General features: G+C 37.5%; 1 protein-coding gene across 2 annotated transcripts in view; it reads left to right on the top strand.

Annotated features, from left to right (window-relative positions):
- Positions 1 to 22,656, top strand: part of ATG4A (autophagy related 4A cysteine peptidase) — a 72,301-nt gene that overhangs the window by 8,285 nt on the left and 41,360 nt on the right. The window lies entirely within an intron of this gene.

Here is a 22,656-nt window from a genome sequence, read left to right on the forward strand (position 1 = left end):
AATGCTCACACTACTGCACAATTGCACTTGTCTCACATGCTAGTAAAGTAATGCTTAAAGTTCTCCAAGCCAGGCTTCAGCAATACGTGAACCATGAACTTCCAGATTGTTCAAGCTGGTTTTATAAAAGGCAGAGGAACCAAAGATCAAATTGTCAACATCTGCTTCATCATTGAAAAATCAAGAGAGTTCCAGAAAAACATCTATTTCTGCTTTATTTACTATGCCAAAGCCTTTGACTATGTGGATCACAATAAACTGGAAAATTCTGAAAGAGATGGGAATACCAGACCACCTGACCTGCCTCTTGAGGAACCTGTATGCAGGTCAGGAAGCAACAGTTAGAACTGGACATGGACCAACAGACTGGTTCCAAATAGGAAAAGGAGTACATCAAGGCTGTATATTGTTACCCTGCTTATTTAATTATATGCAGAGTACATCATGAGAAACGCTGGGCTGGAGGAAGCAAAAGCTGGAATCAAGACTGCTGGGAGAAATATCAATAACCTCAGATATGCAGATGACACCACCCTCATGGCAGAAAGTGAAGGACTAAAGAGCCTCTTGATGAAAGTGAAAGAGGAGAGTGAAAAAGTTGGTTTAAAGCTCAACATTCAGAAAACTAAGATCATGGCATCCGGTCCCATCACTTCATGGCAAATAGATGGGAAAACAGTGGAAACAGTGGCTGACTATTTTTCTGGGCTCCAAAATCACTGCAGATGGTGATTGCAGCCATGAAATTAAAAGACGCTTACTCCTTGGAAGGAAAGTTATGACCAACCTAGACAGCATATTAAAAAGCAGAGACATTACTTTGTCAACAAGGTCCATCTAGTCAAGACTATGGTTTTTCCAGTAGTCATGTATGGATGTGAGAGTTGGACTATAAAGAAAGCTGAGTGCTGAAGAATTGATGCTTTTGAACTGTGGTGTTGGAGAAGACTCTTGAGAGTCACTTGGACTGCAAGGAGATCCAACCAGTCCATCCTAAAGGAGATCAGTCCTGGGTGTTCATTGGAAGGACTGATGTTGAAGCTGAAACTCCAATACTTTGGCCACCTGATGCAAAAGCTGACTCATTGGAAAAGTCCCTGATGCTGGGAAAGATTGAGGTCAGGAGGAGAAGGGGATGACAGAGGATGAGATGGTTGGATGGCATCACCAACTCAATGGACATGGGTTTGAGTGGACTCCAGGAGTTGGTGATGGACAGGGAGGCCTGGTGTGCTGCAGTTCATGGGGTCACAAAGTGTCGGACACAACTGAGTGACTGAACTGAACTGACTGACTCTTCTTCCTCTTGCATCGTTTCAAAGAGTCATAGGCTGGTGTCAGGTAGCCCAGTAATTGAGTCAGGCAGTTCTGTAGTCCTGTGGCCTTCTTTCTGTAATGCAAAAAGAGAAAAGCTATCAGGGGTGGTATGTGAAGAGTGTGCTGTAAATCATGACATGATGTAATTAGCATAGAGTCAAAGGATAATAGGTGCAAAATATAGCTCATGCAGAGTTAGGGGCAGAAAAGCAAACTTAGTTACAGACTACAGATTAGGAACAGTTAAAGTAAAAACTAGGAATGACCAGGCTGCTCACTGTTCTCTTTATCTTCTTTGTTCTCAGGAAGGAAAAGAAAAAACTCATTCCTCTTTTTTCTTTTCACTGCAGCATTATCTTATTTTGGTTTTATTTGCATTTCTCTAATAGCTAATGATGGTCAGTATCTTTTTATGTGTTTATTTTCCATCCCTATGCCTTTTTCGGTGAAATGTCTCTTCATGTCCTTTTCCCATTTTCTTTAAAATTAAAAAGATTATTGAGGTAACATTGGTTCATAACATTGTATGTTTGGCATGTACAACATTTTATTTCTCCGTATATGGTAGCATGCTCACCCCCTAAAATCTCACTTCTATCACCATGCAGTTGACCCATTTTGCCCTCCCTCCACCCCTTCCGTTCTTGTAACCACTACTCTGTTTTCTGTTTCTATCTATTTGATTATAGTTTCATTTGTTCTTTTTTTGCTGCAACACATGACATGGGGGGTCTTAGTTCCCTGACCAAGTATAAAACCCATGCCCTCTGCAGTGGAAGCCCAGATTCTTAACCACTGGATCACCAGGGAAGTCCATGTTCATTAATTTAGTTTGTTTGTTTATATGTTTCACATATAAGTTAAGTCATGCAGTGTTTGTCTTTCTCCATCTGACTTATTTCATTTAGCATAATACCCTCAAGGTCCATCCATGTTGTTGCAAATCCTTTGCCCATTTTATAATTGCATTGTTTGGGTTTTTTTGTTTTTTACCTGTTGAATTTTGAGAGTTCTTTATGTATTCTCAATCCAAGTTCTTTGTCACGTATGTAGTTTGCAAATATTTTTCTACCAGTCTATGGCTTGTCTTTTCATCTTATTAATAGGATTTTTCATAGAGCAAGAGCTTTTGATTTTGATGATGTCCAATTCATTTTTTTAATTCTTTGGATTATGCTTTTGTTCTTATGTCTAATTGATCCTTAAGCCCTGGATCTCAAAGATGTTCTCCCAATGTTTTTTAGTTATATTTTACATTCAAGTCCATGATCCATTTTTAGGTAATTTTTGTATTTAGTGTGAGGTTTAGGTTGAGGTTAATTTTTTAAACTATGGACATCCCATTGCTTTAGCTCCATTGAACTGTAATAGAAAATGAGTATGCTTTTCTTTTGTAGGCCTGTTTCAGGGTTCTCTGTTCTGACTGAATGATCCATGTGTCTGTCTCTTTGCCATATCATGCAGTCTTGATTATTATAGCTCTATAATGTTTTAAAATTGATTATAGTGATACCTCCTACTTTATTATTTTTTTCAATGTTATTTGTTTGACTTTATCTATACATTTCAGAATGGTGGTGGTTTAATCTCTAAGTTGTGTCCAACTCTTGTGACCCTCAGACTGTAGCCTTCCAGGCTCCTCTGTCCATGGAATTTTCCAGGCAAGAACACTGGAGTGGGTTGCCATTTCCTTCTCCAGGGGATCTTCCCAACCCAGGGATCAAACTCCTGCATTGGCAGGTGGATTCTTTATGGCCTGAGCCACCAGGGATAAACTTGCCAATATCTAAAAAGAATTGCTAGGTTGTTGATAGGAATTGTATAAGGCCTGTATATCAATCTGAGGAGAACTGAAATCCTTACTATGTTGAATCTTCCAATTCATGAACAGAGCAGCTCAGTTCAGTCAGTCAGTCGTGTCTGACTCTTTGCGACCCCATGGACTGCAGCATGCCAGGCTTCCCTGTCCATCACCAACTCCAGAGCTTGCTCAAACTCATGTCCATCGAGTCGGTGATGCCATCCAATCATCTCATCCTCTGTCGTCCCCTTCTCCTGCCTTCAATCTTTCCCAGCATCAGGGTCTTTTCCAATGAGTCAGTTCTTTGCATCAGGTGGCCAAAGTATTAGAGCTTCAGCTTCAGCATCAGTCCTTCCAGTGAATATTCAGGACTGATTTCCTTTAGGATTGACTGATTTGATCTCTGGCATATCTCTCCATTTATTCACATCTTTTCTATTGTTAGCATTGTGTAGTTTTCAGCATACAAGTCTTGTACGCATTTTGTTAGAATTTTCCTTCATTTTTTTGAGTGACCATTAATGGTATTGTATTTTAAATTTTGGTTTCCATATGTTTATTGCTAGTACATAGTTATACAGTTGATTTTTGCATGATGATCTTGTACCCTGCAATGTTGTTGAATACTGATTAAGTTGTAGGGGGTTTTTTGTGTTGTTGGTTTCTTGGCTTTTTTTTTTTTTTTTTGTAGACCATCTTGTCATAGGGATGGTGGGACAGAGACAGTGGTACTTCACTCCACTTTTTATGGCTTTTATTTCTTTCTTCCTGTATTGTTCTGGTTCAAAATTCCAGTTAACTGTAGTAAGAGCTGAACCCTTGCTTTGTTTTCAATCCTAGGGGGAAAGCAGTCAGTCTTTCAGCATTAAATGTGATGTTAGTTGTAGTTTTTGGGGGGGTATATACTTTTTAAAATTGAGGCAATTCCTCCCTAATTGCTAGTTTTCTGAGGATTTTTATCATCAATAACTGTTGAATTTTGTCAAACAGCTTTTTCATTGATTTGGTCATGTGATTTTTCTTACTACACTGATTAATTTTCAAATAGTGAACCCACCTTGCATTCCTAAAACAAACCCACTTGATCATAGTATATAAATTTGTCTATATATTGCTGAATTCTATTTGCTAACATTTTGTTAAGGATTTTTGTGTCTCTATTCATGAATGATATTGGCTTTTTATTTAATTTGGGGGTACTGTGTTTGATTTTGATATCAATGAAATATTGGCCTAATGAGAATTGGGAAATATTTCCTCTCCTTTTATTTTCTGGAAGAGGTTATGTGATTATGATATTAATTTTCCTTTAAGTGGTTGGTAGAATTCTCTGGTGTAACCAACTGGGCCAGGAGATTTCTTATTTTAGAGTTTTAAAAGTACAGATTCAATTTCCTTAATAGTTATAGGACTGTTCAAATGATCTATTTCATATTGGGTGCTTGTGTGTGTTTGTGTTTTTCAAGGAATTGGTCCAGTTTATAAAAATTGTAAAATTTGTGTAGATTTGTTTGTAGTATTTCCTTTATCTTTTTGGTGTTTGCAGAGTCTTAAGTGATATCCCCTGTCTTGTTTTGATATTAATACTTTATGTTTTCTCTCTTGTTTAAATTTGGCAGTCTCACTAGAGATTTGTCTCTTTTGTTAATCTTTTCAAAGAACCAACTCTTTATGTCATTGATTTTTCTCTATTAATTTTCAGTTTTTAGTCTTATTGATTTTTGCTCTCAAGTTGATTATTTCCTTCCTTGCATTTGGTTTATTTCTCCTTTTTTTAGTTTTCTTTTTTTTTAAGGTGGAAAATTACATTTTTAAATTTGACTTTTCCTCTTTTCTGAGGTAAGCATTTAGTGCTATAAATTTCCCACTCAGCAGTGGTTTAGCTGCATATCACACATATTTTTTATTGTGGTAAAAAATATGTAATATGAAATCTACCCTCTTAAAATGTTAAGTGTACATTATGCAATATTTTTAACAGTAGACACAATGTTGTTTTCACCTTGCATGACTGAAACTCTATGCCCATTGAATAGCAACTCCCCATTTTGCTCTCCTAGTAGTCCCTGGCAACCACCATTCTACTTTCAGTTTTTATGAGTTTGACTACTGTAGACACCTCTTTTAAGTGGAACGATGCAGTATTATCTTCTCTGACTGGCTTATTTCACTTAGCACAATGTCCTCAAGTTCCTCACCTTGTAGTGTATGATAGAATTTCCTTTTTATATGGCAGACTAATATTCTATTGTATGTATATATCACATATACCACATTTCCTTCATTGATGGACATTTAGATTATTTCTACTTCTTGGCTATTGTGAATAGTACCACAATGAACATGGGAGTGCAAATATCTCTTACAAATCCTGATTTCAATTCTTTTGGATAAATACCCAGAAATGGTATTGCCGGATTATATAGTAGTTCTATAATTAATTTTTTGAGAAGCCTTTATAGTATTTTCCATAATAGCTTTGTCATTCTGTATTCCCACCAGCGGTGAAGAAGGGTTCCATTTCTCTACATTCTTGGCGACACTTATCTTTTTGTTTTTTTAAAAATAGCCATTCTAACAGGAGTGAGATGATGTCTAATTGTGGTCTTAATTTTCATTTCCCTGATGATTAGTGATGGTGAGCACTTTTTTCATATACCAGTTGGCTATTTGGATGTCTTCTTTGAAGAGTTCTTTGCCCATTTTAAAGTTGTTGTTGCAGTCCAGGTTGGATGCATGAGACAAGTGTTCAGGGCTGGTACACTGGGATGACCCAGAGGGATGGGATGGGGAGGGAGGTGGGAGGGGGGATCAGGATGGGGAACACATGTAAATCCATGGCTGATTCATGTCAATGTATGGCAAAAACCACTACAATATTGTAAAGTAATTAGCCTCCAACTAATAAAAATAAATGAAAAAAAAAAAAAGAAAATGAAAAGGCTCTGAATCCAAAAAAAAATAAATAAAGTTGTTGTTGCTGTTATTATTATTTGCTTTTGAGTTGTGGGAGTTCCTTATATATTTTGAATATAAACCCCTTATCAAAAATATGCTTTACAAATATTTCCTCCTATACTGTCAAGTTGCCTTTTCATTCTATTGATTGTTTCCTTTTCTATGCAGAAACTTTTTAGTTTGATGTAGTCCTATCTGTCTGTTTTTGCTTTGGTTGCCTGTGCTTTTGGTGTCATATTCAAGAAGTCATTGCCAACACCAATATCTTGAAGTTTTTTCCCTATTTCTTCTAGGTGTTTTATAGTTTTGGGTCTTCTGTTCAAGACTTTAGTTTTGAGTTGATATTTGTGTGTGGTGTAAGATAGGAGTCCAGTTTTATTCTTTTGCATGTGGATATCCCATTTGCCCCACACTTTTTGTTGAAGTGACTGTCTTTTTCCCCCTTGTGTACTCTTGGCATCCTTGTTAAATATCAGTTCAATATATATGTGGGTTTATTTCTGGGTACTCTGTTCTGTTCCATTGGTCCATATGTCTGTCTTTATGCCAGTGCCATTATGTTTTGATTACTGTAACTTTGTAATATGTTTTGAAATTAGGAAGTATGAGGTTTTTAGCTTTCTTCTTTCTCAAGATTAGTTTGGCTATTTGGAGTTCTTTGTGGTTCTACATGAATTTTAGTATTGTTCTATTTCTGTAAAAATGCCATTGGGATTTTGATAGGGATTATATTGAATGTGTGGATTCATTTGAATAGTGCAGACATTTGAACAATATTGTCTTCTAATGAATTAATATGGGATATCTTTCTATTTATTTGTACCTTTAAATTCCTACCAGCAATATTTTGTGATTTTCAGTGTACAAGAGTTTTGCCGCTTTGGTTAAGTTCATTCCTAAGAATTTTATTCTTTTTGATGAATTTAGATGGAAATGGTTTCTAAGTTTCTTGCTCACCTGGTTCATTGTTAGCATATAGAAATATAACTGATTTTTGTATATTGCTTTGTATCCTGTAAAGACTTAATAATTCAAGCATGTGCTGAATTAATTTAGTAGTCCTAACAATTTTTGTGGAGTCTTTAGAGTTTTCTACATATAAGGTCATCTATATATATATATATATATACATATATATATGTGTGTGTGTATATATATATATATACACAAATGGAGCTAATTTTACTTCTTCCTTTCTAATTTGAGTTTTTGTTTCTTTTGTTAGATAATTGCTCTGGCTAGAACTTCCAGTACTATGTTGAATAGAAAGTGGTGAGAGTGGGCATCCTTGTCTTGTTTCTGAATTAGGAAATCTTTCAGTTTTTCACAGTGGAGTATGATGTTAACTGTGGGTTTTTTATATATGGCCTTTATCATGTTGAGGTAATTTCCTTTTATTCCTAGTTTGTTGAGTTTAGATTACTTAACTTTCAACATGAAAAGGTGTTGAATTTTGTCAAATGCTTTTTCTGCATTTATTAAGATGATCATGTGTTTTCTTTTTTCTCTCTTCATTCTGTTAATGTGGTGTATCACATTGATTGCTTTGCATATGTTGAGTTACCCTTGCATTCCAGGGATACAGTCCACTTGATCACGGTGTATAATATTTTTATGTGCTGCTGAATTTGGTTTGCTAGCATTTTATTTAAAATTTTGCATCTATATTCATCAGGGATATTGGTCTCTAATTTTCTTGTAATATCTTTTTTTTCTGGTTTTGCATCAGGATAGTGCTGGTCTCACAAAGTAAACTGGGAAGGGCTCCTTCCTTTTCAGCTTTTTGAGAGTTTGAGAGTGGCTTCTGAAACTCTTTTTTAAAAGGATTAAAGCTAATTCTTTAAATTAAGAATTAACTTAGATATGAATTTAAAATTTATAAAAGAAGTTAATTTTTTCTTTAAATGTTTTATAGAATTCACCATCTGGTCCTGGGCTCTTTAGTTGTTAGAAGGTTTTTGATTACTGAGTCAATCTCCTTGTTAGTTACAGTTCTGTTCAACTTTTTCTGTTTATTCATGATTCAGTCTTGATAAGTTATATGTTTCTAGGAGTTTATCCATTTCTTCTAGGTTATCCAGTTTGTTGGTGTTTAAATGTTCATTGTTGTTATTGTTCAGTTGGTAAGTCATGTCTGACTCTTTGCAACCCCATGAACTGCAGCATGCTAGGCTTCCCTGTCCTTCACTATCTCCTGGAGTTTGCTCAAACTCATGTCCATTGAGTCAGTGATGCCATCTAACCATCTCATTCTCTGCCACCCCCTTCTCCTCTTGCCCTCAGTCTTTCCCAGCATCAGGGTCTTTTCCAGTGAGTTGGCTCTTTGCATCAGGTGGCCAAAGTATTGGAGCTTATAATTGTTCATAGTAGTTTCTTATAATCATTTTTATTTCTATGGCATTCATAACAATATGTCTTCTTTCATTTAAATTTTTTTCCTCTTTAATTTTTTATTTTATTTATCTGAGTATTTTTTAAACTAACTTAGTTAAAGGTTTGTTAATTATGGTGATCTTTTTTAAAAAACCAACAGTTAGTATCATCAATTTCTTTCTATTCTGTGTTTTGTTTATTTCTGTTCTTAATTACTCCCTTCTTTTAACTTTGGACTTAATATGTTCCCTTTTCTAGTTTATTGAAATGTAATGTTAGATTGTTCATTTGAAAAGTTTCTTCTTAATATAGGCAATTATCACTACAAACTTCCATCTTATTACTGCTATTGCTGCATTCCATAAGTTTTAGTATGTTGTGCTTTCATTTTCATTGGTCTCAATGTATTTTCCAATTTCCCTTTTGATTTCTTCTGTGATTTATTGGTTATTCAAAATTGTGTTTTTAAATTTCCACATATTTGTGAACCTTCCAGTTTTCCTCCTGCCATTAATTTCCAGTTCCATTCCATTGTGGTTGGAAAATATAATTGGTATGATCTTCAGTCTTTAAAAATTTATTGACTTATTTTGTTACCTAATGTGATCTATCTTAGAGAATGTTCTGTGTGCATTGAGAAGAATGTGTATTTTGCTGCTATTTGGTGGGATGTTCTATATATGTCTGTTAGGTTCATATAGCATTGCTCAAGTCTTTTGTTTTCTTATTGACTTTATGGCTGAATGTTCTGTCCATTATTGAGAGTGACATATTGAAATCACCTACTATTAATTATGTTGCTGTCTATATCCCCCTTTAGTTTTGTCAGTATGTTCATATGTTTGAGTCCTCTGATGTTGCATGCTTTACATCTATATTTATAATTTTTATAACTTACTGGTGGGTTGACTTTTTATTATTATATAATGCCTTTCTTGATAGTCTTTTTTTAAACTTAAAGTTGTTTTTGTGTAATATAAGTAATAGCCACCCCCTCTCTCTTTTGGTTGCATTTTGCATGGAATATCTTTTTCCATATTTTCAAATGAAGCTTATGTGTGTCCTTAAATCTAAAGTGAGTCTGTTGCAGGCAACTTGTAGTTGGATTTTATTTATCCATCAACCACTATGTCTTCTGATTGGGGAATTTAATTCATTTTCATATAAATTAATTATTGATAAGGAAGGAACTACCATTGCCATTTTATTATTTTCTGTGTGTCTTATACTTTTTTTTGGTCCCTTTTTAACTGCCTTGTTCTCTTCCCTTCTTTCACTGATATTTTTAGTGACATGCTTGATTTCTTTCTCATTTTCTTTTGTGTATATTCTATAAGCATTTTCTTTGTGGTTACTATGGAGCTTATATAAAACATAGTTATAATCACTTATTTAAATGGATAACAATAGCTTCAATTACATACAAATACTTTACACTTTTACTTTTTCTCCCATCACATCTTATGTTATCAGTGTCATGAATTACATCTTTTTGTATTGTGCATCCACTAATCTATTTTTATAGTTGGAGTCATTTTTTATACTTTTGTCTTTTAACCTCATGGCAGAATTAAAGTGATTTACATACTACTGTTACAGTACTCACTGTACTGTATTTGTCTATATATTTACTTTTATTAATGAGCTTTATACTTTTATATGACTTCATGTTTCTTTTTGTTTCAACTAGAAGGACTCTCTTCAGAATTTCTTGTAGGACACATCTAGCAGTAATGAACTGCCTCAGCTTTTGCTTATCTGGGCATGTCTATTTCTCCTTCATTTTCAAAGAATAATTTTCTTGGATATAATGTTTTTGGTTGGCATTATTTTTTCTTTTAGCCTTTTGAAGGTATCATCCCATTCCCTTCTTGCCTTGTAGGTTTCTGCTGAGAAATTCAGTCTTATAATGGTTCCCTTGTCATGAGGAGTTGCTTTTTTTTTGCTGATTTAATAAGTCTCTTTGTCTTTAAATTTTGACAGTTTTATTATACAATGTCTTAATGTCAGTTTCTTTGGGTTCTCATTGGAGTCCATTGGACCTCTGAATATGCATGTTCATTTTCTTCCCAAAATTTGGAAAGTTTTCAATCATTATTTCTTAAAGTAAATTGCCTGTCCCTTTCTCTCTCTTCTTCTGGGACTCCCAAAATGCATTTATAAAATTTGATTGTATCCTTTAAGTCTCTTAGACTTTCTTTACTCTTTTTCATTCTTTTTTCTTTTTGTTCCACTGACTGGATAATTTCAAATGACCTCTCTGTGAGTCACTGGTTACACTGCTTACTCAAGTCTGCTGTTGAGCCTTTCTAGTGAATGTTTTAGTTATTATATTTTTCTGCTGTAATTTTCTGTTTGGTCCTCTTAAAAATATTTTTTATCACTTTGTTGATATTCTTGTTTTGTTCATACACTATTTTCTTGAGCTTGTAGTTCATCCATGATGGTTGTTTTATCTATTTTTAAAAATGTATTTATTCATTTTTAGCTGTGCTGGGTCTTCATTGCTGTATGGGCATTTCTCTAGTTGTGTGAGTGGGGGCTACTCTCTAGCTGCAGCGCAGGCTTCTCACTGCAGTGGCTTCTCTTGTTGTGGAGCATGGGCTCTAGGTGCGTGGGCTTCAGTAGTTGCAGCACATGGGCTCAGTAGTTGTGGCTCCTGGGCTCTAGAGCACAGGCTCAGTAGTTGTGGTGCATGGGCTTAGTTGCTCTGTGGCATGTGGGATCTTCCTGGACCAGGGATTGAACCCATGTCTCCTGCATTGGCAGGCAGAATCTTTACCACTGAGCCACCAGGGAAGCTCCCATGATGTTTATTTTAAATTCTTTGTTAGGTAATTTATATATCTCTGTTTCTTCAAGGAGTTTCTGGAGATTTATTTTGTTCTTTTTTTGGTCATGTTTGCCTGTTCCTTTGTGTGTCATCTCACTTTGTGTTGGGGTCTGTGTATTTGAGAAAATAGCCACTTCTCCCATTTTTCATGGACCAACTTGGTACAGTGAAAGACCTTCACCAATCAGCATGGCTACAGATTCTGGGGTTTCTGAAACCTTTTATAGGGGGATATGTCTTCTCTGGTCCTATACATGCAATTTCTCTGTTAGACTTATCAGTTTGTCTTTCAGGAGCTTGTGAGTCCTTGTTCCCACTGGTGCCTATCTGTGCTGATGCATGTTATCTGGTTCTGTAGCAGCAGGCTCCTCCACTCTCTTTTCTTCTCAGTGACACCACCAGGCATCCAACGTATGCCTCCTCTCTATCACCCCAGTTCTGGTGAGACAGATGCCAGTCCCTTGGGTAGCTCTCCTAAAAGGCCAAAGTGCTGGCGCACATTATACTCCTCTCCTTCCCTCTTGGTGAAGCATTTTTATAATGGCTGCTTTAAAATCTTTCTTGGATGATTCCAGTATATATGTTATCTCCATATTGGTTTCTATTGATTGTGTTCACTTACTCAGCTTAAGATATTCATGGTTCTTTGTATGATGAGTGATTTTCTGTTGTATCCTGGACATTTTGGGTATTATGAAACCCTGTATCTTTTATCAATATTTTCTTTCAGTGGGTCAGCTCTGAGATTGCTCAGGTGCATGAATGGAGGCATGGCTTCATTACTGCCAGGTGTGGGTGGGAGTCAAGTGTTCCCACTCATAATCCACTGATATTGAGGTAGGAGTAGGGGTCTCTCGTTATTACAGGGCAAGGGTGGAATTTCATGTTTCCCTCTCAACCTCTGCTGACATCACCTTGGCTTATTATTGCTTGAGGCCACTTCTACCATCATGCTCTAGGGGCTTCATTACTGCCTGAAAGGGATAAATGTCCCAGATCCCCATTTAGCCTTTTCTGAAACCACCTCAGGGAGTGGGGGAAGGGTGTGGGTGGCTCTTTACAGCCAGATGAATGTAGAAGCCTATCTCCCCACTTGGTCTTTGCTGATGACTGTGGGATGAGGCCACAGTTTTTTCTCTGGTGCTTTCTCTTATCTTGCTAGGCTACCATTTTCCTCTTCTTTAGGCTAGAACTTTTGGGAGGACATTTTTGTCTGCATCCATTGGCATTTCTGCATTGCTGGCTTCTCCATCACGAGGTCTAAGAGATACATTACTTATAGACAAAACCAGGAAACTCATTGTCAGGTCATTGCTTGGGTCTTGAGATCCCTAGCCAAACTGTCTTCTACCTTTCAAAGTTTGTGTGTGTCTAGGAATCAGTTGGGAAAACTTGAACATTGGCTCTCTGGCAGTATTAAAAGATAATTATTGTATCTGAGGTGAAATAATGATTTTAGGATCATGCTTTTAAGAAGAGTCCTTTACCTTTGACAAAGGCTTAGGAGATACTTAGGGATGAAGTGACTGGACATCTGGGATAAACTTTGAGATCACCTGGGGTGTAGAATGGGAGAGTGGATAATAAATGGGCCATGAGCTGGGCATTGTTGGAAAAAAACAAATAAAGTGTGTGTGTGTGCATGCTCTATATTAATATCTTTATATTAATATGTTTCTTATATATATTAACATATTGTTATTATTATGTATAGTATAATGTCCAATGTTTTTAGCTGCACTAATTGGGAAGAATAAAGAAATGTATATATTCTATTTTTTCTTAGAACCAGAAATTACGTAAGTGGTTACTTAAAAACATGGATGCTATATTAGCTATAGCCTTTGTCCAGTAAAAATCTAGATAAGAATAGGTAAAATCACTCTGACCCCTACCTGCATTGGTATACTTCTCTCTTAGGATTTTTTTTTTACTATGGTAAAAAGCACATAACAACAAAAAAAAAAACCCCATTTTAACTGATTTTAAGCATACAGTTCAGGAATGTTAAGTATATTCACATTATTGTAAAATAGATCTCTAGAACTTTTTTTATCTTTTAAATCCGAAACTCTGTACTCATTAAGCAACAACTTACCTTTTCCCTAGTTCCTGGTAACCACCGTTCTACTTTCTGTTTTTATGAATTTGACTAGTTTGGGCATCTCATATAAATAGAATGATACTGTATTTGTCCCTCTGTGACTAACATTTAACCTAGCATCATTTTCTCAAGGTTCATCCATGTTATAGCATGTGACATTTTCTTCCTTTTTAAGGCTGAATAATATTTCATTGTATGTGCGTAGCATATTTTTGGCTGTGCTGGGGCTTCGTTGCTGTGCACAGGCCTTCTGCAGTTGTGGTGAGTGTGGGCTACTCTCCAGTTGCAGTTTGCAGGCATCTCATTGGTGGCCTTTCCCATCACAGAGTACAGGCTCCGGGGAGCACAGGCTTCAGTAGTTGTGGCATGCAGCCTCAGTAGTTGTGGTGTATGGGCCGAGCTGCCCCACAGCATGAGAAACCTCCCCAGACCAGGCTCAAACCCATGTCCCTTGCATTGGCAGATGGATTCCCAACCACTGGACCACCACAGGAGCCTGGTGTACTTCTATATACTTAGTAAAAGTTGACTGTCAAGTAAAAATTCTTTGCTAAACCTTGCTTTTCCAGAGTAAAGAACTACGGAAGATGGGATACCATTCATTATTCCTACAGATTCTTTGCTGTTTAGCACAGTTGCTGCCCACACCAGAGGTTTTACTCATTCAGGCATTGATGCCTAACCTAGCTCCTTTGTGGTGCAATAGAGTGGGGCTATGGTCTGCATCCTGTCTTTCTCTTTATTCATTATCATTATATTTCTCTTAAGACTAGTCTCCTTTAGTGTCTTTCAGCCTGAGGCTCTGGCAGGTTTGCTTAAGGGTAGAAATCAAAAAAGGCAGAACCAGACTTTGAATGGAGAGAGACTTCAAAGTAAATCCAACCCTGAGCCCTGCCTCCTCCGTTCTCTGACTAAGCTGTCCTGTAAAAGTGCAAGTCACTCAGTCATGTCCAACTCTTTGTGACCCCATGGACTTTACAGTCCATGAAATTCTCCAGGCCAGAATACTGGAGTGGGTAACCTTTTCATTCTCCTGGGAATCTTCCCAACCCAGGGATCGAACCCAGGACTCCCTCATTTCAGGCGGATTCTTTACCAGCCGAGCCACAAGGGAAGCCCAAGAATACTGGAGTGGATAGCCTATCCCTTCTCCAGTGGATCTTCCCAACCCAGGAATCGAACCACGGTCTCCTGAAGTACAAGTGGATTCTTTACCAACTGAGCTATTAGGGAAGCCAAGCTATCCCATACTCATCTCCTTTTTCAGATCTCCTCTAACGCTTGCTTCTACTGTACAACCCAACATTCATCTTGTCTTACCAATTGAAATAAAAGCTCTGTTACGTGGCTCTTTCTGGGAAAAAGACATTTTTAATAACTAGGTTTTTCAAATGGCTCATGATTTCTCTAAGCATCATATGTGTTTTAGAAAACATTTTAACCACCCTGAATGGAATTTTCCAACAAACAACAAACCAAAAAACTCCAAACAAACATGTACTTCTCTGACTTCTTGTACAATGTTGATGTACATAATTTAATCCTTTTGGTTAAGGATCATTATTATGACTGTCAGTTGTTGAATAGTGTCAGTTATTATAATATAGTGGTATTCTAAAGCTTGTATGCATGTGTGTGCTCAGTTGTGTCTGACCCTTTGCAACCCCAAGGACTGTAGCCTGCCAGGCTCCTCTGTCCATGGGATTTTCCAGGCAAGAGTACTGGAATGAGTTGTAATTTTCTCATCCAAAGGATCTTCCTGACCCAGGGATCAAACCCTCATTTCCTGCATTGGCAGACAGACTCTTTACTACTGAGCCACCTGGAAGCCCATCCTAAGGCCTATTGAAATGTAATTTAATGTTTGCCCTTGCAACATGGCATAACTGGTCATAGGCCATTAAGTGTGTGTGTGCGTGTGTGTGTGAATCCATATTAGTTTTTCATGGTTTTCTGTCTCTTTCTTTGTCAGCTAGCCTTTCTGGCTGCTGTTGATATACTTTTGTAAAATTAATCCCCATCCCATAGCTTAGTAGGCTCAGCAAAGGCTTCTTAACTAGGGCTTAATGCCTAAAGGGAATGTTTCTCAAGGGTCTTGAGAGGCTCAGGATTTACCTTCTCTAGTCTGTTTTGTTTATCTGCAGGCTCTTCTAGTTTGGGGAGCTTAGCTGTGGAACTAAGAACCAAACCTCCAGGAATAGGAACCACTGGAGGCCTTGAAGCCAAATCACCATAATTTATCCTCTGTCAAGTTCCTCTCACACTTCATGGCTCTCCAATCAGGAGTTTCCTGCTGGATATGCTGGAAAGAATAGTTGATGACAGGAAGCATTTTGAGGCTACTCTGGCCTATATCACTTCCTCTCATCAGAGAAACAAACTTTCAAAGGTGATACAAAAGAACTTCCATTGGGGGCTCTCTGACAAGGAGTAGTCAATTCTAACAAGCACTTCAGAGCATTTAAGATTTTTTCTATAGTGGTCACAATGGAAGGCAGAGGGTAGAAATGGGAGCATCCTTCAGGGTCAGATACTGTGAAGTTCATAGTGGAGAGGGGAGCTATGGTGTGTGTGTGTTGCAGAAACAGTTCGAAGCAAGAACAGTTCTAGAAGCGAGAACTGAATATAATGTGTATTACACTGCTAGAGCTACATCTAGAAGTCATAATTAGAAAAAAAACAAGGAAGACAGCTATTAACTCTACTTCCCTGAACATATTTATTTTCAATAGAATTATTTCAACTTTTCAAAGATCTTAGAATTTGAGTGTACTTGCTAATCCTGACTCTGGTGAAATGAAAAATATGTGGAACTGAAATACAAGCTTTGAAATATAAGCATATTTTCTATTGGCTACACAAGTTATAATTAAACACAGCTTTGGGGATATTAATACTTCTTAAAATTTTACAAAGCACTTTTACATCCATTCTGTAATTTGAACCTCACTACGGCTCTGTAGAGAGGGAAATATTATCACCATTTTATGGATAAGGAAAGGCAATCTTAGCTTGAAGATTGGCCCAAGGTGACTTGGCTAGTTGAAGAGCAGAAATAGAACCTAGCTCTTCTAATTCATAGGTCAGTGTTCTCTTCAGTCTCCTATGTTTTATTTCATTAAGATTTAGGGAACAAATTAAAAATATTTCTCAGATGAAGTGAGCTTCAAATCAAAATGAGCCTGTAAAAATAGATAGCATTTTGAAATGCTATAAATTGAAAACTCCAATCAAATTAGCCTTAAATCTAAATAATATCTGAAGCCCCAAACTACTTGCAGTTGGATTTGATCTGTATGTGTGTACAGGGATAAATTCATAACTATATCTCCTGATAACAAAATGATAGTTTATTGTTAGCATACTTTTGATTTGCATTGCCAATCTGTACCAGAATATCCACTGTAAGAATTTATCTTTTTCTTTTTTCTTGAAGTATTCCTTACAGACAATAAAGTACCCAAATCTTAAGTGTACAACTCAATGAAATTTTCATATGAGTAACCACCACCCATATCAAGACAGAATATTTCTGGTCCCTAGAAGGTTCTCTCTTGCCTCCTTTTAGTCAGCATCTTTTCCCAAGGGCAGCAACTACTCTGACTGCTATTATCATAGATTAACTTCTCCTGATTTCAAACATTATATATATATAGAATTGTATGTACCGTTTTGTGTCTGGTTTCTTTTTGTTTAACATAATGTATGTGAGATCTGTCCATGTTTTGTGTATAGTATTAGTTAACTCTTTTTTGTTGCTGTGTACCATTTTCATGTATGATTTACCACAATTTATCCATTCTCCTTGTCTTATTCTATTCAGGCTGCTATAACAAAATTCCATAGACTGGGTGGATTAAGCAACAGACATTTTTTTCCCTCACAGTTCTGGAGGCTGGGAAGCCCTAGATCATGGCACCAGCAGATAGGTGTCTGATGAGGTCCCTCTTCCTTGTCTGCAGACGGCCCCCGTCTTACTGTGTCCTCATATGGTGGAGAGAGGTCATCTCTTTGATGTCTCTTCATATAAAGGGCACTAATCCCATTCATGAGGGCTCCACCCCCAGGACATAATTACCTCCCAAAGACCCCACCTCTTGTACCATCACAGTGGGGATTAGGGCTTCAACATGCAATTTTTGGGTGGACACAAGCATTCAGTCTATCGCACCTGTGTCATAAGGCATTTTGGTTGTTTTTAGGTTTTGGATATTATGAATAAAGCTGCTATGAATGTTTTTGACCATATTTCTTGGTGGACATGAAAATGAAAGTTGCTTAGTCATGTCCGACTCTTTGAAGCCCCATGGACTGTAGCCTGCCAGCTCCTCTGTCCATGGAATTCTCCAGATAAGAATACTAGAGTGGGTAGCTGTTCCCTTCTCCAGGGGATCTTCCCAACCCAGGGATCGAATCCAGGTCTCCCACATTGCAGGTGGATTCTTTACCGTCTGAACCACCAGGGAAGCCCAGGAACACTGGAATGGGTAACCTATCCCTTCCCCAGGGAATCTTTCCTGACCCAGAAATCAAACAGGGGTCTCCTGCATTGCAGTCTTCTTTACCAGCTGAGCTACCAGGGAATGTGAGTACTCATTTTTCTTGGCTATAAACCTAAGAGTGTACTTGCTAGGGTAGATGCAATAAAAGGACATTTTAGCTTTGAATTAATTTAACTAGAATAACTTAATATTAATGAAAGAACTGATGGCTGAGAATAAGAAAAAGTCACTGTGAAGAGCCACTTTTAGGGATTAAAAATGGGCCTGTGTTGTTTAGCATGTCAAGATATTAGAAAGTATTTTCACTGTGGTTGATGGGTTGAGTCTTTCATGCTTGTGGATAGATAGATATTTATTTTTTCTGGTGTCTGGTACATAGAGTGCACATCAGGGCTAAAGAACCATTTGAATACAAGTTGTATCTTTTTTGGATGGGGTCAGATTGTCTTTTCCTGGGTAATGTGGCTCAAATCATCATAGAATAACATTGAAAAATCAAGTTCACTTTACAGAAATTTGTCTTAGGATGAACTTGGGGTACATCTTTTGTTTTGAAAGTGAAGGTACACATATAATTTTATGTAATACAAAAAACTTCAGTCTGGCAGTATAATTTTACATTACCTTGAAGGTAAAGAATTTTTAAACTTCATATGTCTGCTAGCAACATTTACTAATGAAGTGTGATGTTGAAAGGGTGTGGGGAAAATTCCTGTGGTCTGGGAAGCGGGTGAGATGGCTGTAAACAGAGGAGAAAACTGGAAAAGTGCTCCAAATGAAGAGTACTGTTTCTGGGAAGAATTCAGAGTTTTTCCAGTTGTGCTGTACCACTGAATGTGTGGTAAGACAGAGACTCACCTTAACCCCTTCCTTGACAAAGAATGTTTTTGAGCCTTTCTATTTCATTTTGTTTCTTAGCTGAATTTAATTTAATAATGAATGTTTTTAAAAAAAACCCTACATTACAGGCAACTATTTGCTGTACTGCTTGTATTCTGCAAATAGTGAAATACCTAGACTTCCTCTTGGATGTCTTTGAAACCCTTCAGGGGCTCCATGAAGCCTGGGTTAAATCCAGAATTTTTACCAAGGCTTCTAAGGCCAGTATCTCCCAGCCCTGTGTGCACCATTAACCTCAACCTTTGATGGTCTCCATGTGGCATCACTATTCCAGTCTCTCAGCCCTCAGTGATTTGGTACAAGTTTCTCCTCGACCTAGAGCATCCTTCCTCTGCCCAATATGCTTAACTTTCATCCTTTAAGGATAAATCCTGTCATCACCTTTCTCCCCAAAGCCTTCTCTGGACCCTAGACTGATTACACAACCCTTTGCTGTTCTGCTCTAACCCCACGTGCAGACACTGACCATACTGTATCAAAATGAACTCTTCTTTCTCTTTCCATTAGACTTGACATTGCTTAAAATATGTCGCTGTCCCCAGGGCCTAGCCCAGTTCTGGTCATATGAAGGGCACTCAGTAAAGGATTATTAAATCAATGTTTAGATGGACATATATACCAGTTTTTGGACTTTAGTCAGTGTCCCCATTCATTCAATAAACATTTGAAGGCCCTTAGGGGAAAACTTACTGCAGGGCATTATGATCAGAGCTATAGGGGATACAGAGATGAACACTATATGGGCTGAGATGGGAGTACATTCCAATAGCAGAGAGACGACATGCCTGCAAATAACAATAACCTAAAGTACAAAGTGCCCAGTGCCATAAAGGAGATATAAACAAATCTATATAAATATAGAGGCTTAGAGGAAGGAGCAAGTGCTTCTTTTGGTGGGAAGATTGAGGAAGAAATGTTCATAGAGAAGGTAGTATTTGAGGTAGGCATGCATGCTCAGTTGCTAAGTCATGTCCAACTCTTGTGACTCCATGGACTGCAGCCACCAGGCTCCTCTGTCCATGGGATTTCCCAGGCAAGAATATTGGAGTGGGAATCGTCTCTGGGGGATCTTCCTGACCCAGGAATCGAACCTGTGTCTCCTGCATCTCCTGCATTGGTAGGTGGATTCTTTACCACTGAGCCACCTGGGAAGCCACCTGTATTTGAAGTAGGAATTAAGTGCAAGTAGGACATGAATGAGCAAAGAGTCTCCCATGTATCATGTGGTTTATATTGTCTGAAAAGAGTAGATCTCATGAAGGAGTAATGAGCAGTGGGGAACAGTTAGAAATGTAGGACATGGCCGTATTGGAGAGGGTCTCAAATGCCAGGTTGATGAATTTGTGTTTGATTCCCATCCATTGGAGCAATCTTAGAAGTCCATGGAGGTTTCTGAGCAGCTTAGTGACATGGGTGGAGAAATCCTTTAAGATTAGTCTGGCAAAGGTGTACTTTACTGTTTTCTTAGTAAATCATTATTAGGTAATTAATTGCTAAGCTAATAATTAGTTTTACTAAATAGTGTGGAAAAACTCCAAGGCCTGTAGCTCCTTGACATTTTTGCACTAGTCCTTTCTCATTGGAAATGTAGATGAGGTAAGAAATCTTATGACTGATTAGTTCTGAGAAATGGACATTGAAATTGACAAGGGAAAAAAAAAAGAAATTGACAAGGGAGAGAAACACTATCAAGTCAGAAATGGCTCGTAAATATGCATAGACATATAAAGTGTTGTTTGCTTAGCAACCGTGTCCAAAACATTGCCTTCAGCTGTCCAGAAAAATCCAGACATGGTATATGAATTATATTGTTAATATTTATTCCTTGGGGGTAGTTTAGATCATTTGCAGTTAAAAATAACTACACTGTTCAAACCTCAGACTGTCTACTCTTAGTCTCCCCTATAAACAGTGGGTATTGCATTGTCAGCCTGCTTTATAGGATGTTATATAATCAGAGTATCTGGTTTCTTGCCACCTTAGGCCAGGCCTTCAACATTTCATGCCTGGAATATTACAACTTTCTCCTTGGTCTCCCTCTCTCTAGTGCCTCACATCCAGCTTTTATCATAGCAGCAAGATATAGTGGGAAGAATACTGAATGGAGAATAAGATTAACTCAGTTTGAACCCTGGTTATACTGTTCATTAACTTTATAACCCTGGGCAAGTCATATCACCTGAGACTCAACAGAAGGTCATGAAAGTAATGATCCTTGCCATGGCTATCTCAAGGGACTGTCACAGGATCATGTGAAAGCACTCTGAACACTGTTAATGGCTTTACTGAGACGTAGATGCAACTGCTTGCTTTCCACTCTCTACAATCCAGTCCCAAGCCACCTATTTAATCTCATTGCTCAGTATTCTCTGGAACCTGTCCCCATCTCTGACACGCACATGAGGTGTTCCTCTCATCTGGAATATTCTCCACACTCACCTCTGCTCATTTAGGGACCAAGCGGTAATTTAGGGACCAGTTCACATCCTACATCCCCCTTGAAATCTTCCCTGATGACTCTAATACTTGGGGACTTCCCCCACTTCTGAATTTTTGACAGTAAATAGTTATTATCAACACTTGCCTATGTACATTACCTTTTATTTTTAGCTCTTTCCTTTTATCTAAGGTTCATGTGTTTAACTAGATTATGACTTTATGATGCCTTCGCTTGTTCATTTAACATTTAGTGAATGTCTATGAGGATGTTTCCCCTGTATTTCTCACAGAACCAAGTATGGAACTTAATAAACAATTGCTGGCTCATTTATTTAGAAATTCACACAGAATCTCTTAAGAAAGAGACAAGTGAACCTATCTTCTTTTCTCAGAGTTTAGAGTACCCCTCCTAACAACCCACCCTACCGTCACCTCCAGTAGAATCATAGAAACACTGTTAGAATAGGACTGCAATAGAACTGTGATGACAAAACTATTCTACAACTGTGCTGTCCCGTATGGTAGCCACTAGCACATGTGGCTGTTGAGTACTTGAAATGTGGCTAATGCAACTAACTTAATTTTTAGTTGTGTTTAACTTGAATTAATTTAAATGTAGGCAGCTGCACGTGGTTACTGTATTGGATAGCATAGGTCTAGACCAGTGATATTCCAACTTCTTTAATCCAAGAATTAATTTATTTTAATCCAAATGATAAATAAATTTCATATTTCAATCCAGTTTATGTACACACAACCAACTGATGAGTTATGATGTGCTGTTTGAAAACATATGCTTGTCATTTTATAGATGGAGAATCAAGGCCCAAAGAAGTGCAGTAAGTTTTCTAAGGCCACATAGCTAGTTAGTGGCAGAGTGGGACTAGAACTTACATTTTAGGATTCTTAAGCTAGAGCTATTTTCAGGAGGGATGTGGAATGACTCCACCTTTTCTTCACCATGACAAAATAAAAGCCACTCCCAATGTTTTTCTTTTTAATGTTAGAGAAAAAACATTTGACACACTCATTCTTACTAAATATTGTCATATTGTCTTGCTTCCTACATGAAACATGGGCTCTGTATTTGAGTATTGCTGCTTTTTTGTTTGGATACTGTCCAAAATTAAAGATGCATACAATGGAGGCTTGCTGTGGACCCACTGGATGATGTGACACTGGCACTAATGTGAAATGGTCTTCCTTGGGAATACAGCCATGCTTTCCATAAAAACAGGTTGATTCTTAAGGACAACAAAACCCACTGATGAAGAATCAAGGTGATTCTCACCTCAGTTTGTGGAATTTGCCTCAAATCTTGAATTATAAAGTGACCAAATACTTTTTCTCCTTCCCTCCTCCTCCCTCCAGTATGCTACCCTCTTTATATGCCTTATCAACAAAGATAACCATTATAAAAGTGGCATCT

The sequence above is a fragment of the Odocoileus virginianus genome, unplaced genomic scaffold, assembly GCF_023699985.2.
Source record: "Odocoileus virginianus isolate 20LAN1187 ecotype Illinois unplaced genomic scaffold, Ovbor_1.2 Unplaced_Scaffold_1, whole genome shotgun sequence".
NCBI classification, from domain to species: Eukaryota; Metazoa; Chordata; class Mammalia; order Artiodactyla; family Cervidae; genus Odocoileus; species Odocoileus virginianus.